Here is a 16,469-nt window from a genome sequence, read left to right as displayed (position 1 = left end):
CGAAACAGTATACTCTGTTATGTCCATGGTACTGCTCGTGTCTATAGGCGACGGTTACCACTTTCCATCAGGTGGGCCGTCAGCTTGCTTGCCATTCTGTGTATTTGTTTTAAATGTACTATGCCCAGAATTAAATTCAGTGAGAAGACTATATATATATATATATATATATATATATATATATATATATAATTGTAGTGCGTATGTTGATACGTCACCTCAATATGCAGTGCGCATCCCTGGCCTTGACACGTGTAATACAATGTTGCATTTATTAGTCATAATTACATCTTATTTTTTTATACTCACTGTGAAGGGATCGTCGTATAGAGCAATAAAATTGAAAATATATAATAAAGAAATATTTCTTCTAGTACAATAATGGTAATATTAAAAACAATTTACGTCCTATAATAACAAAATATTAATTGACTGAAATAGTACATTACTGCAGCGGCCAGCAACTGAAGCATTGATGGACGAACGTGCCTAGTTATGGTCAAAGCTTGTATAGTGCTTTTCTCAAACAATGCGCGGAAATCAAAAACACAGTTTTACTTTTTAAGTTCAATGACGAATAACGAACAATAATAATTTTTCACGCGCCATAATGTTCCTTTGTATTTTTTTTTTCAATAAACAGCTTTCTATTTGCAAGCCAGTTCGAAATTTAAATAAAACCTTTTATTAGTTACCTCCTTGGTAGCCATGTTTCTAAGTAAAAGGTCATTCCATTTTTAAACTGTAGTTTGAACTCTATGTAAACTCATAAGTAATTTATCTGGCCGCAAAACACAACATATATGGATTTTCATACAACTTTTGCCGGCCGCTGCCCGCATGTATCTGACCAGTACGGCAGTTTCGAATTATCTCGAAGAAGATTGTCAAAATAATGCTCACATTTCTAAGCATGTTTGAGAAAAATAATATAAAGGAAATCTATTTTTAAAAGTAAATATTATTTTTATACTTAACTGTCCACTGCTGGACATAAGCCTTCATAAGCCATAAGTTTTAAGAGGGACGCTGCAGTCCACACTTCGCCCTCCCTTAGTCGCCTCTTAGGAAATAGGAAACCCACGGGAAAGAAACAAGTGGCCCATTATACGCCGGGGCACAGATTGATCATTATATATTACAGGAGTCAATTAAAGTTATTCTATTCTATTCTATTATTGATTACCCGGTAGTAACACGTCCGTTATCATGTAATCAGTAAGCCGTTAAATAAACCATTGTAGGCCAACTGATATGTAATAGACAACGTGCGTGTGTCATAGTATTTAGCAAATCTCTCTTATCGCCATTACACAAATAATATTCAGATATCATAAAACATTAGCTACTTATATTAATAATTAATATTCTCTACTTGTTTTTTTTTTTTTTTTTTTTTACTTTTTTTTCGAGTTTAAATTTTAATAATAAATCCGCTACCATTCTATTATTAACTATTGACTGTTATTGTAAGACAATTTGTCAATGTAATTATTTGAGGATCGTCTTAGTGTGATGAAATGGCTTTATGTGATTGTGGAACAGGACGCCAAAGCCGTAACATACATATTTTTAATATGGCAGCAGGGTAAACAGACAGCTTTGACAGCTGTCATTAGACCAAATGTTTTCGCGGTATTTTGTGTTAAACGTAATATTGGATTATCGTATTGGTAAAATAAGTAAATAAAAAAGTTAATAAGTATTAAAGTTGTACATAGTTTCTGCGCGTTTTACTTCTGACTCCTTTATTACTATTTTTCTTTTTTAAAAAGTACAAACTGCGTTTTAGTTTTGGAATAGATGGTATTGTATGGTATGTTATATCTAATAACAAGGAATTACATAGAAGGAATAATAAAATAAAAACTGTAAACTGCTATGAATTGAGAAAAATAGCAACTGATGAAATATCTTTCGTCCTCTTTTTACTAATTATATTTGCATAAGAAGAAAGGAGGCAACCATATGATTTACAGTTTTTATTTTATCATTCCTTCTATGTAATTCTTTGTTCTTAGTGTTTAATAAAGAACTCTTTATTATTTATTTATAATAAAAGGGACACGTGTCTAATTATTGCGTATGATCATTGTGGCTGGGGTAAATGTATTTATATATTACGTTTCAAATCTATAATTAAAATGTATAATCGCACCTGTACATAATTATTAATTAACATAAGTGTGGCTAACTATGTAAACATACACAGTCTGTTAATGAAATAAATTATTACACATTGTACTTTATAAGCGAAACATTTAATTTAGAGCCTTAATTTGAAAGCTGTTAGGTGTAAAATGTATTTAATTCCGATTGTACATATTTTACATAACACCTAAATCCTGTATTTTTTATTAATATTGGTCACTAGGTCAATATTATAATAATTACAGCGTTGCCAAATTTTAGGTATTTCCCGCAATTTTAGGTAATTTTTTTTACGTAATTTTGGGAAAATGTGAAAAATGGACTTAGAGAAATTTGGGTACTTTTTGGTTTTGTAAACCGTACAGTAATATATACAATGCCATATATTGCAGAGGGAGTTTTTTTTTGTCGTATGCTTTGTAGTTACATAGCAATACTAAATTATATAAATAGAAAGAGCATTAAGCGTCAAAAATAAGTCAAATTTATGTACTATTTACTCCACTACTTAAAGAATTATATATAAAATATTACACTTATGAAGTACAAAAGGTAATTTCATTGCTAAAGCAATCTCTTTCAGAGAATCTTTGGATAGAGGAAAAAAGCAAAAAAAATGGTAGCAATTTGGTGCAAAAAATATGACTAATAAAAAAAAAAGAAAAACGCTCATGATAATAAAACATAAGTAACTAAAATGACGGTTAGCGAAGTAACGTTAAATATTGAAAAAACCAAAATTTTATGCTTTCACAAATCTCGTACCTCGGAACCAAAACAGTTAAAATTTTTAAAAATCCACAAGATAACATGCATTGGTCATCTTTGTACTTGTGAAAGTATTACAAGACAAAGAACAATAAAATATTTGGGTATTGACATCGATGAAAATCTATCTTTTAAATCTCACATCATCAACACTGCAAAGCGAGTTAGAAAAACTACTTATGTAATGAGACTCCTACGTGACTCGGCTGATAAACGCACTCTCCGATTAGTGTATCTTACGCTATGCGAATCAATAATATGTTACTGTATTTTGATATGGGGTGGCATGGGAGTAACAGCATTAATAGAACTCGAGAGAGCCCAACGATCAGTGCTAAAGGTGATGTTAAAGAAATCCTTCAGATACTCTACGACTGCTCTATATAAGGAATCCAACGTTCTGAGTGTGCGACAACTTTACATCCTTAGGGTGTCCTTAGTAATGCATCGCTCCACAATTAACAGTCCGCATTATCCCAGGCTGATGGAAAAAAGGAACCCTACTGTACACCAAACCTGTGTGAAGTCCTACTTCGCTTCCCGTTTACCACTATTCATGTTTCCCTATGTTTATAATATAATATTAAAAAAATGTAAAATTATCCGATGTTCAGTGAAAGAAGCAAAATTAAAAATACGTAATTGGCTGCAATCTCTAACTTATGTGCATACAGAGGATCTGATAAGACCTGTTTTCTAAAATATTTAATGAAATGCAAGCGCACAACACACACGCACACGTACACGCACACGCACACGCACACGCGCACGCACGCACGCACGCACGCACACACACACACACACACACACACACACACACACACACACACACACACGCACGCACGAACACACACACACACACACACGCACGCACGCACGCACACACACGCACACAGACACCCACACACAACTACACACACAAACTATTACAAATTATTATATATATTTATATTAAAATTATATCTCTCCATATTAGTTAATAGGTTCCCCAGATACAGGCTCGACCCATATGGGGACCGTTGTTAATCAATTATGTAATCTACTGTTTGAAATAAACATTATTATTATTATTATTATAACTTACAATTTTTTAAACCATTATAAAACGCGCCATTTTTTTCAGTGTTGCAAGTAATCGGAATAATAATTTCCCAAATATGATCTTTTTTTATTAAGATTTGGAACTATTATTTAAAATATAATACAAATACGTAATGTATTAATAAAAATAAAGGTTATCAATGATTTAAAAACAAAAACATGTTTTAAGCTTATTCTCATAAATATCAATAAAAGTAATCATAAAGTAAAGATAAGTATCATTATGAATCATTATGCACTATTTACCTTGTTATTACAAATACGTTTATGTTGGGGGGAAAGGGATTGTTAGTAATGGAGACTGAGAATCCCATTGCTATTAATATACCCTATCAGGTCGACCTCCACGCGGTTCCGCCTGGAAACTATCATGGTTAATTCCTGATGAATTCATCATGATGGGCTAACTGACCTGTTTTCATTCTCATTTATCACCCTTCACTGGTGCTCCGCCAGCGTATCCGGTTAGCGCAGGCGGGATTACCATACCATTTTCACCCATAAAAAAAATACATTTATGTAATGTACACAAATCGTATGATTGCCTATTTTTATTTTCAAATATCAATTTAATTCACATGAAAAGGTTTACTGAAAGAAATCTCTTTTTAGAGATAAGCTCGACCTGCATTTTCATCCTCACCTATCATCTCTCATTGGTGGTCTCACCCCGCCAGCGTATACCGACAGCGTAGGTTTAATAACTGGAATAGTCCTTTATCATACATTAAAAAAAAAAACATTATCCTCCCTCATAAGGGGGTATTGCCAGTTGTTGCCACGCATAGCAGGTGGGTTGGCAACCGCAGTTTGGCTTTTGGTGATGTTTTAAGAAGGACGCTGCAGTCCATCTTTCGACCATTAAGTTGCCTTAGTTGCCTCTTACGACACCCACGGGAAAGAGAAGGATAGGTCATTCAATGCCGGAGTATTTTATAATATTAGTGTACACAAGTTATAAAAAATTCTGTCTAACAACTTTCCTTTTTCGGCGCCCACTCATGTCCGTTACTACGGATGCATCAATTCCCTCAAACGGAACACGGGATTGTAAGATCGGAGAGCTCTCATTGGAAAATAGCTTCAATTATGTACTCAGTCATTCGTCACATGCAGTTATTATTGAGCAATTATGTGGGTATCCAGTAAAAAACAACCAGAATGTTGCCAGTTCAGTTCTCGGCTGGACTGGTTCAATTAAAAAGAAATTGTTCCGATCCATTATATTATTAATATCACAAGAAATATATTAATATTTTAATTAAATAGCTACAACCACTTTAGCAATTACTTTATTTTATAAGTATTATATTATAAGAAACAACATTGGAAGAGGACAAGTCGACTGTAGACATTACACACAGGTGACAGATAATTTTGGCGGGAACTTTTTTTTTAAACCACAGACTAACAATTTTTATTGCTATCTACGATATAATGTCTCTGTTTTCGTCCAGAAACAATTTATATAATGTTTTAAATGTTTAACATGATTGCAAGTAGGTTGGACTGCTCTTATTTTGGACTAATGACATATATATATATATATATATATATATATATATATATATATATATATATACAAGCCTATGGTTTTGTCAGTAGTTGCCATGTTTGGCAGGCGGATTGATAACTGCAATTAGGCTTTCATGATGTTTTATCAGGGACGCTGCTGCCCATCCCTCTACCATTAAGTTACTTTAGTCGCCTCTTACGACACTCACGGGTAAGGAAAGGGTGGCCCGTTCTATGCCAGACTATGCTAAGATTGTATTAGTAATAAATTGAGATACTGTAATATCTATAAAAGGTATTATTATTATTAAATTTAAATTATCGAAAAATAAGTTATAGAAACTTCAGAAAGGTGATTATTAATAAAACTGATGACCGTCGATAACGGGCTCCATCTAGTGGTCGCATTGCTAGAATTTTTTTTATACAACTTAGAATGGCAAACAAGCTGACGGCCCACCTAATGGAAAGTGGTAACCGTCGCCTATAGACATGAGCATGGACATAACAGAGTATACTGTTTCGACCATGATACCCCCCATGCGTTGCCATTCCTCAGGACTCAGGTGTTATTCCTCTGTACCCAGTAAATTCACGCAATATCCCACCCTTCAAACCGAAACACAGCCATGCAAACACAACTGCTTCACGGTTGAAACACGAAAATACGAACTCTGTCAGGTCAAACTCCATGCGGTCCCTCTTCAGATCCAAATGATGGTTTCACATTGTGGTTAATTTATATATATATGTATATATATATATATATATATATATATATATATATATATATATATATATAATATGTATATCTGTCATACGTGAGGCATTATTTCTGCCTACCCCAGCGGGGAACAGACATGTCTCTTTTTTTATCATTAAAAAACAATGCACGGCCTACTTGTTTTTCGGTTTGTCCAATGATTGACAGGTAGACACCGTCCGGTGTTAAGTCCGCCAAATGTACATAGAATTTTACTGTGCATTAAAGTTTAAATAAATAAATAAGCAAAAATAAGTCTTACCGCCACATTTAGATATAGATATTTTATTATTATTATACATATATATATATATATATATATGTATAATAATGTTTATTCATTTTATCTCACAACTTTTTTGATTACAATGAAACATTTAAAAAAAGCATATTAAAAACAGAGCTGAGATGTTTGTACACGTAATAATAAATTTTTAAAGAGGTCCACAAGTCCCCCGACGTGACCGCCAAGTAAGTAGGTAATGAACACATCCTGTATATCTCTGGGAAGAATTGACCGAGATGCCTACCGCTGTTTGTCGCAAGGAGAATGAAATTATATGACATTCTGTAACAAAAGTAACTACTCATATACCCAGGCAACTCGCTAGTCATAACGTAATGTTAATTAAATAACCTATCTATTTAACTAATTAAAACCACATGACGGGGGGAAAGGGATTGTTAGTAATGGAGACTGAGAATTCCATTGCTAACAATATACCCAACCAGGTCGACCTCCTCGTGGTTCCCCCTGGAAACTATCATGGTTAATTCCTGATGAACTCATCATGATGGGCTAGCTGACCTGTTTTCATTCTCATCTATCACCCTTCACTGGTGCTCCGCCAGCGTATCCCGTTAGCGCAGAGGGGGTTACCATTCTATTTTCACTCATTAAAAAAAACCGCATGATTTATCTTTTGAACATGTCAGTTGTTACTGTCCACTTCTGAACATAGGTCTCCTTCATAAGAGGGGTTTACCAGTTGTTGCCACTCTTGGCAAACAGGTCAGTGGCCGCAGTTAGGCTTTTAGTAGTAGAAGCTGCTGTTCATCTCTCAACCATTTATACAACTTAGAATGGCAAACAAGCTGACGGCCCACCTGATGGAAAGTGGTAACCGTCGCCTATAGACATGAGCAGTACCATGGACATGACAGAGTATACTGTTTCGTCCATGATATCCCCCATGCGTTGCCATTCCTGAGGACTCAGGTGTTATTCCTCTGTACCCAGTAAATTCACGCCATATCCCACCCTTCAAACCGAAACATAGCTATGCAAACACAACTGCTTCACGGTAGAAACACTAATGGGACAGAGGTGCCTAAGCAAACGACCATGAAGCAGTTGTTGTTGCATGGCTGTGTTTCGGCTGCTGTTTTCATCAGGTGGGCCGTCAGCTTGTTTGCCATTCTAAGTTGTATAAAAATATATATATGTATGTATGTATGTATATATACATATATATACAGATTTCCGAATTCGTAATTATTATCTTTCTATATGGAAACATTACAGTAACGAGCCAATGTAAAAATTGTTAGACATTGTCTAACTTACAATCTGCTGATAAGCTCATAAGTTCCTGATAAGTAGCTTCGCCGTATCTAGTATAGTATTGTACTATCTGTAACCGAACCAATGCGATCAGTCAATACATATCTATTTGTTAACTATTCAAATTTATGACTAGAAACCATTTATTTTATTGTTTTAAGGAACAATGCTGTATTTATTTATTTATTTAAGGAAAACCAACAAAGCATACATTTATATCTACTTAAAATACATTATAATAAGATTACATTATAAAATGCTGCCTCAATTAAAGGCTGCCACGACACGCGTATTCATAATATATATATATATATATATATATATATATATATATATATATATATATATATATATATATATATATATATATATATATATATATATTTTATATATATATATTTATAGATGAAAATATGGTATGGTAACGGTAACTCCGCCTGCGCTAATGGAATACGCTGGCAGAGCACCAGTGAATGCAGTGAGAATGATTGAATTCATCACGAAGATCAGTTAGCCCATCGTGATGAATTCAACAATTAATTTATGACAATGATTCCCAAGGGATACTGCTTGAAGATCGACCTGATAGGATATATTACTAGCAATGAGGTTGCTAATCCCCAGTACTTGGGGGGGGGGGGGCTTGCAGTGTGATCCCGGCTGACAATGCGCCATCCCTTCCTTTACTGTAGTTGTCATAAAAGGTGACAAAGCGAACTTACAGTCGAAAAATGGGCAACAGCGTCTCTCTTAAAACAATACTAAAAACCTAACTGCGGTTGCCAATCCGCCAGGCAAGCGTGGAATCTATTGGCGAAATCTCCTTATTTGGCTTGGCGGCTTGGCTATGGTATTGGCTAATGGCTTACCCGATCACTGTGGAATTTCGTATACACGTACTATTTTTTTTTTTATTGGATGAAAATGGAGTGGTAACCTCGCCTGCGCTAATGGGATACGCTGGCGGAGCACCAGTGAAGGGTGATAGGTGAGAATGAAAACAGGCCAGTTAGCCCATCATGATGAATTCATCAGAAATTAATCATGATAGTTTCCAGGGGGAACCGCGAGGAGGTCGACCTCGTTGGATATATTGCTAGCAATGGGATTCTTAGTCTCCATTACTAACAAACACGTACTATTTGGAATAGAAAAAATTTTAGGCTACTTTTTATCCTAGCCAATAAATACATCCCGGTCACGCGGGTAAAAGTGCCTGCGGCTAAAACTGGGACCATCGTGACTTATTCCTGGTGAATTCATCACGATTGAGGAGCCTAGTCTGTCTTTATTCTCACCTAAGGTTCTCACCTATCATCCCTCACTAGTACCTTGCCAATGTAAACCAATAGCGAAAGATGGAATAATATTCACCCTGATTGGTGAATATGGAATGTTACCGTGTGGTCCCGGCATAGAATAGGCCACCCCTAACTTTCCTATAGGTATGGTGAGAAGCGACTAAAGGAGGGCGAGGAATGGGCAGCAAGTCCGTTTTAAAACATCTCTAGAACCTAACTGCGGCTGCCTATCCGCCTGTTAAGCGTGGCAACTACTGGCAAAACCCTCCAAGGGGGAGGCTTATGTTCAACAGTGGACAGTTAAAGGCTGGTATGATGATGTTGGTGGTAACCGTCGCCTATAGACATGACTAGTACCATGGAAATAACAGAGTATGAAGTTTCGCCCATGATACCCCCATGCGTTGCCATCCCTGAGGACTCAGCTGTTATTCCTCTGTACCCTATAAACTCACGCCATATCCCACCCTCCAAACTGGAACGCAGCCATGCAAACACAACTGCTTCACGGTAGAAACACGAATGGAACAGAAATACCCAAGCAATCGAATTTTGTACAAAGTCTTCCTCTGGTAAACATGGGTTACATATCTATAACCCGGGAAACGATAAGAAATAACCAACGAAAAACATTGATAACGCCCTGATTGTAAAAACAAACCTCCACAGGTGTTCTCTCTGTTATTAGATATCTAATTGAGATTGAATACACTGTAATAGATATATCTACTAAAGTACCTACTATTTTATACTAAACAGTAGTGTCCAACCGAACTTTCGGTTTCGGTTTCGGCTAGTTTCGGCCAAAAATTTGGCCGAAACTTTCGGCTGCGCCGAAACTTTATGTATTTATTTGTGTTGTGTATGTGTCTAACTGAAAGTTGTTTATTTTTTAGTTTACATTCAAGTCTAAGTCATAATTTTAACATGTTTTTACATATAAATGACACATGTTACATACTTTAATTAGTGTTTATTATTACCTTTTATCTATCTGTGTGTTTGTGTAAATAAATGTGTAAAAAATACACTAGATTTCAGTATAGAAGAAAATTTTTAAATATGTATCAGTATGTTTCGGTTTCGGTTTCGGCCGAAACTGAGACTCGTTTCGGCTGTAAAACCTGTTTCGATCGGACACTACTAAACAGTTAAGGCAAGGCCCTAGCCAGACCCAAGTAAGGCATAAGTACTTAATTAATAAGGACAGAAGCCATAATTGACTTCGAAAAATCGAATCTGTCTAATTGTTTTGGAGGCTTTCATTTTAAGGTAGGGTATTGAGCATTTTAAGGTAGAACGTTGCCCCTTAATGCTCCCCCTCGCTACGACCAGAGGGAGACTTTGTACAAAAGTCGTTTGCTTGGGTACCTCTGTCCCATGCGTGTTTCTACCGTTAAGCAATTGTGTTTGCATGGCTGTGTTTCTGTTTAAAGGGTGGGATATGACAGTGAATTTACAGGGAATAGAGGCATAACACCTGAGTCCTCAGGAATGGCAACGCATGGGGGGTATCATGGGCGAAACAGTATACTCTGTTATGTCCATGGTGTTGCTCATGTCTATAGGCGACGGTTACCACTTTCCATCATTATATGCATTTAAAAATGACAGAATTTTCATCGTGCCTCCAATCAAACTGTTTATAACTACTCTTCCCCATCCAAAGGTTGCCTGGAAGAGATCGCTTTTAGCGATAAGGCCGCCCATTGTTTTCTCAGCGTAAACATTTCTTGTAATTGTTTGTATCTATAATAAATTTACTACTGTAATCTTTTGGAGGAAACAATAGAGAGTATCTATCTATGTATATATGTAATACAAAAATTAAATTATATACATAGTGTTATATGAATACTATTGTGAAATATTTAATTTTATACTATATTTTAATGGGCCTTTATTTTTTTATACCACAAAAGCAGCAAACTCACATACAGCCCGTCTGATGGTAAACGATCGTTGTAGCCTATGGACGTATGCAACACTAGGGGTGTCACGTGCGCGTTGCCGACCCTGAAGAAACCTTAATATACCCTTTTTGAAGAACCTCATACTGTAATATCTAGAGAAAACTATGCCAGAGAAATCATTCTACAACGTAAGCATACGCGGGAGAAAATTTCTGAAACTGCGCAGAGATGTTGCATCTCTGTGCATCTTCTACCGAATTTATCATGGGGAGTGTTCTGAGGAATTGTTCAGATTGATACCTGCTGCTGATTTTCACCACCGTACAACCCGCCACAAACTAAAGTTTCATCCCAATCATCTGGACGAGTGGCGGTCTTCCACCGTGCGTTTTTCAATGTACTTTCTTCCACGCACAACCATTCTTTGGAATCAACATTCAGCAGCAGTATTTCCACCGATACGACAACATAACCTTCAAGAAAAAAGTATATTCCTTTTTAAAAGGCCGGCAGCACACCTGCAATGCCTTTGGTGTTGTGGGTGATCATGGACGGCGGTAGTCATTTACCATCAGGTGAGCCGCATGCTCGTTTGCCCCCTGTATTGTAAAAAAAAACCGCACTGTACACGACCATTTAGGTTCAAGCGTGTCAGGATAAATTCCCTGTCGATGGCGAGCGGTGCGATGATTAAAGGTGACTGTGGGTATCATTGAATTACATATACATTAGTGTTTCTATCGTGAAGCAATTGTGTTTGCATAGCTATGTTTCTGTTTAAAGGGTGGGATATGACAGTGAATTTACAGGGCATAGACGCATAACACCTGAGTCCTCAGAAATAGCAACGCATGAGGTATCATGGGCGAAACACTGTACTCTGTTATGTCCGTGGTACTGCTCATGTCTATAGGCGACGGTTACTACTTTACATCAGGTGGGCCGTCAGCTTGTTTGCCATTATAAGTTGTATAAAAAAAAAAACATATTTAATTAGAAGACAGTTAGCGAAAACTATTCAAAGTAGTTGAAGCCTGTTTTGATTATTTGCTCTGTGGTTGCTTACGAGCGACGCTGCTTCTCTTATCACTACGACTCATATCTTTCAGATAAGAAAACAAAATTAATTTAACCCGTTTATAGGCGAGAGATTAGGCATAACATATTATGTGTAATATCGGGTTCATATACATTAATTAATCTTATTACTCTATACTCTATATATGTGGGGGGAAAGGGATTGTTAGCAATGGGGTTTGACAGCCCTATTGCTAGCAATATGCCTTATTAAGTCGACCTCTACGTGGTTCCCCCTGGAAACCATCGTGAACAATTCTTGTTGAATTCGTCACGATGGGCTAACTGACCTGCTACATCCTCGTCTATCATCCTTCACTGGTGTCACGCCGGTGTATACCGATAGCGCGGGTGGGGTTACCATTCTATTATCATCCATTAAAAAAGAAACTATATATGTGGTTCAGGCGATACCATTATATTATGGCGAGGTTACCAATCCATCTTCATCCATTAAAAAAATCCCGTTTGTTTTAGAAAAAAAAACTTACAGTAAAAATAAAAATGAAAAATATATATTTCATAAGAAATAACAAAAAACAGTCATACAGCACAGTTAAAATTATACATATATACTTTAAATAAAAAAAAAAAACCACTAGCGATAGTGCAATTATTGGGCTAGTAACCATTTCATCATTACCCATTAAAAAAACCCCTACCAACATCTTCACTCTTTAAGTGGACCTCCATGCGGTTCCATGGAAACCATTGTGGTTAGTTTTTGAATTCGCCACTATGGGCTATCTGACCTGCTTTTAGGGGGGAAAGGGATTGTTAGTAATGGGGTCTAATAACCCCATTACTAGTAATATACCCTCTCAGGTTGACCTCCACATGGTTCCCCCTGGAAACCATCATGTTTTATTCTTGTCGAATTCAGCATGGTGGACCAACTAACCTGCATTCATTCTCCCCTATCATCTTCCACTGGTGCCTCGTCGGTGTACACCGATAGCGCGGGCGGGGTTACCAATCCATTTTCACCCATTAAAAAAAACTGACCTGCTTTCATCCGCACCTAACATACATCACTGGTGCCCCGGCAGCGTATACCGATAATGCAGGCAGGGTTAGTGCTCTTTTTTTATACCACTGAGGTGGCAAACAAGCATACGGCCCACCTGATGGTAAGCAGTTACCGTAGCCTATGAACACCTGCAATACCAGAGGTATTACGCGCGCGTTGCCGACCCTGAAGAAACCTCTTTACCCCCTTTTGAAGAACCCCATGCTGTAGTCTCTTGGGAAAACCTCGGCAGGGAGCTCATCCCATAACCTGAGTGTTCGTGGGAGAAAACATCTCTGAAACCGCGCAGTACGCGACCATTTAGGCTGTAAGGTATGAGGGTGAACTCCCTGTCGATTCATCCATTTCATCCATTGAAAAAAAAAAACTTTTTTTTTAAATTTATCCTCTTTAAAAGGCTAAACCAATACAATATCCTCTTTATAATGTTTCTCACCCAAGCATTCTTTCAGTCCACACTTTTCTCAGATCACATAAAATATTTTTGTTAAATCTACATTTACGCTAATATTATAAAGAGGAAAGATTTGTATTTTCGTGTGTGTATGTTTATAATGAATAAACTCAAAAACTACTTTGCCGATTTCACAAATTCTTTCATCATTAGAAAGCTACATTCACCCTGAGTGACATAGGCTATATTTATTGCTAGAAAAGATTAGGGGTCCTTACTTTTAACTAAAACTTTAGTAACGTAAGTCAAGGTGTCAAAAAAATGCTATAAAATATCTTTCGTCGCGTACGCTGCGGAAACTATTAGTGATAGAACAAAAGTATGTTCTACAATATTGAAGAAAATATCAATAACTACAAAACACTTCGCGATACTATATGTCCAACTATTATCGCTATTGTGACATAACCACTTTTTAAAATGTTGTAAAAATGTCCACCCGTGCGAAGCCGGGGCGGGCCGCTAGTACAAGATAAATTAATAATCGATGAGAATGACCACTAGAACGCCATGGGGTCATGTTAATTTTAAAATACTTTTAAATTTCTACTTTACCGTGATAACCCTTAACATCCCACTATTGAGCAGGGCCCTTTTTTTTAATGGGTGAAAATGGTATGGTAACCCCGCCTGCGCTAACGGGATACGCTGGCGGAGCACCAGTGAAGGGTGATAGATGAGAATGAAAACAGGCCAGCTCATCATGATGAATTCATCAGGAATTAACCATGATAGCTTCCAGGGGGAACCGCGAGGAGGTCGACCTAGTTGGGTATATTGCTAGCAATGGGATTCTCAGTCTCCACTACTAACAATCCCTTTCATTTTTGTTTAATAATATGATAATAGTCAATTATGAGGGGAAGGGATTGTTAGTAATGGAGGCTAAGGGCCCAATTGCTAGCAATGTCTACCAGGTTGACCTCCTCATGGTCCTACCTGAAAACCATCGTGCTGAATTCCAGGTCTAACACGGTGGGCTAACTGACCTGCCTTTTAATTCTCACCTATCATCCCACACTGGTGTCCCGCCAGCGTATACCGATAGCGCGGACGGAGTTACCATTCCATTATCATCCATTGAATTATTAGCTATAAAAAAAAATAACAAAAGTAACAATATAAACTATCTTTTAAACACACAAAATAGACAAATATACTTAAAAACAATAAAAGAATTTTCGATAGCTCACCTCGTATCGATGATAACGATTCAAAACAAAACAAAACAAAACAAGACACAAAATACTTTTTAACTAACAATTACGATTAACTTAAACTGTAACACGACAATGGTAAACATTTATTTACTCAAATCCATAACTAGTTTAAAAGTATATATACATATAGCGAACTATACAATGTACAGATCAACAAACGCACGTGGTTTATACAAATGAAATGTATTTAAGTAGAACACGTCTGCACGCGCCGTACGTATTCACAGAACTGAAGGATCGACTGATAATAGAGCCGATGTCTCACTTGATATCATTTCCGATTCAGTTTAAATTCAGAATTGTACATGAATTGTTGACATGCCCCCTTAATGGTTGTTCTGAGAGTTGGTACAATTGTTTTATCTATTTCTGTTGGTACATGGCTAATTAGTGCGGGCAAACGCAGTGTACGAGGGGGAAAGGGATTGTTAGTAATGGAGACTGAGAATTCCATTGCTAGCAATATAACCAGGTCGACCTCCTCGGGGTTCTCCCTGGAAACTATCATGGTTAATTCCTGATGAATTAATCATGGTGGGCTAACTGGCCTGTTTTCATTCTCATCTATCACCCTTCACTGGTGCTCCGCCAGCGTATCCCGTTAGCGCAGGCAGGGTTACCATACCATTTTCATCCATCAAAAAAAAAAGGCAACGGCATAGCATAAAAAAATGTATACACAATTTTTATGCACAAATAAAAGTCAATATATTCATGCAATTTTTATTAGAATCATACAAAACTTAATAACAAGTAATTGACGGTTTTATTGTATGTATAATACTCATACATTTTCTATATCATACATTGGAATTATTATTAAATTCTTATGCTATACATTTATGGCATATAAATCAATCCGTAAACCATACATTTACAAATAAACATACCAATAAATACCAGAATATTTGCAAAAAAATATAAAAGAATTTACCTATATAATAAATAAGAGGGTAATGACCCCTTATTCATAAAAGCTCAACCACTCTTAACTGGGCGGAAGGGATCGTTAGAAATGCGGGCTACCAGTCCTAGTGCTAGCAATATACCCTGCCAGGTCGACTTCCACGCGGTTCCCCCTGGATGCATCCCCATCGTGCTGAGTTCCATGTGTATTCATCACGATGGGCTGACCGACCTGCCTTTTTTCATTATTCACCTATCACCCCTCAATCGGAGTGATTTGTCATTTTCAAATTTAGAATTTAAGGTAAAAAAAAAAAACAAAACACTTCAACAGCTAAAATAGATTTATGGAACGTTTGATATCTTTATAAATAAAGGACTAATATATATATATATATATATATATATATATATATATATGGTCCTTGCCAGGATTATTTATTTGTTTCGAGCGTATTGTCATTTCGACCCTGTCATTCGAGTTATTCGAGTTCAAATGTGAATGTCGAAAGAGGATAAAGAGATATGTTTGGCCTCAAGTCAATACACATATATTATCAATTAATTATGACGTGCCCATGAATCTTACAGCAGGAGGGATATCGTCTCGTTCAAAACAAATAAATAAACTTGGTAAAGAACTGATAATTTATATATATATATATATAAATCTTAGATTATATAGACAGAGTGTCTGGAAATGCTT

General features: G+C 36.5%; 1 protein-coding gene across 1 annotated transcript in view; it reads right to left on the bottom strand.

Moving 5' to 3' along the window:
• LOC113509440 (protein peste-like) overlaps nt 1–15,094 on the bottom strand; it is a 39,217-nt gene extending 24,123 nt beyond the window's left edge. Inside the window, exon 1 of the mRNA XM_052899066.1 lies at nt 14,831–15,094. The gene's annotated coding sequence lies outside the window, so the exon portion shown is untranslated. The remainder of the gene's footprint in view (nt 1–14,830) is intronic.
• Nucleotides 15,095–16,469: the final 1,375 nt, after the last annotated feature.

This window comes from Galleria mellonella, unplaced genomic scaffold (genome assembly GCF_026898425.1).
Source record: "Galleria mellonella isolate WM207_F2 unplaced genomic scaffold, CSIRO_AGI_GalMel_v1 utg56, whole genome shotgun sequence".
NCBI classification, from domain to species: domain Eukaryota; kingdom Metazoa; phylum Arthropoda; class Insecta; order Lepidoptera; family Pyralidae; genus Galleria; species Galleria mellonella.
This window is presented reverse-complemented; position numbering and strand designations above follow the sequence as displayed.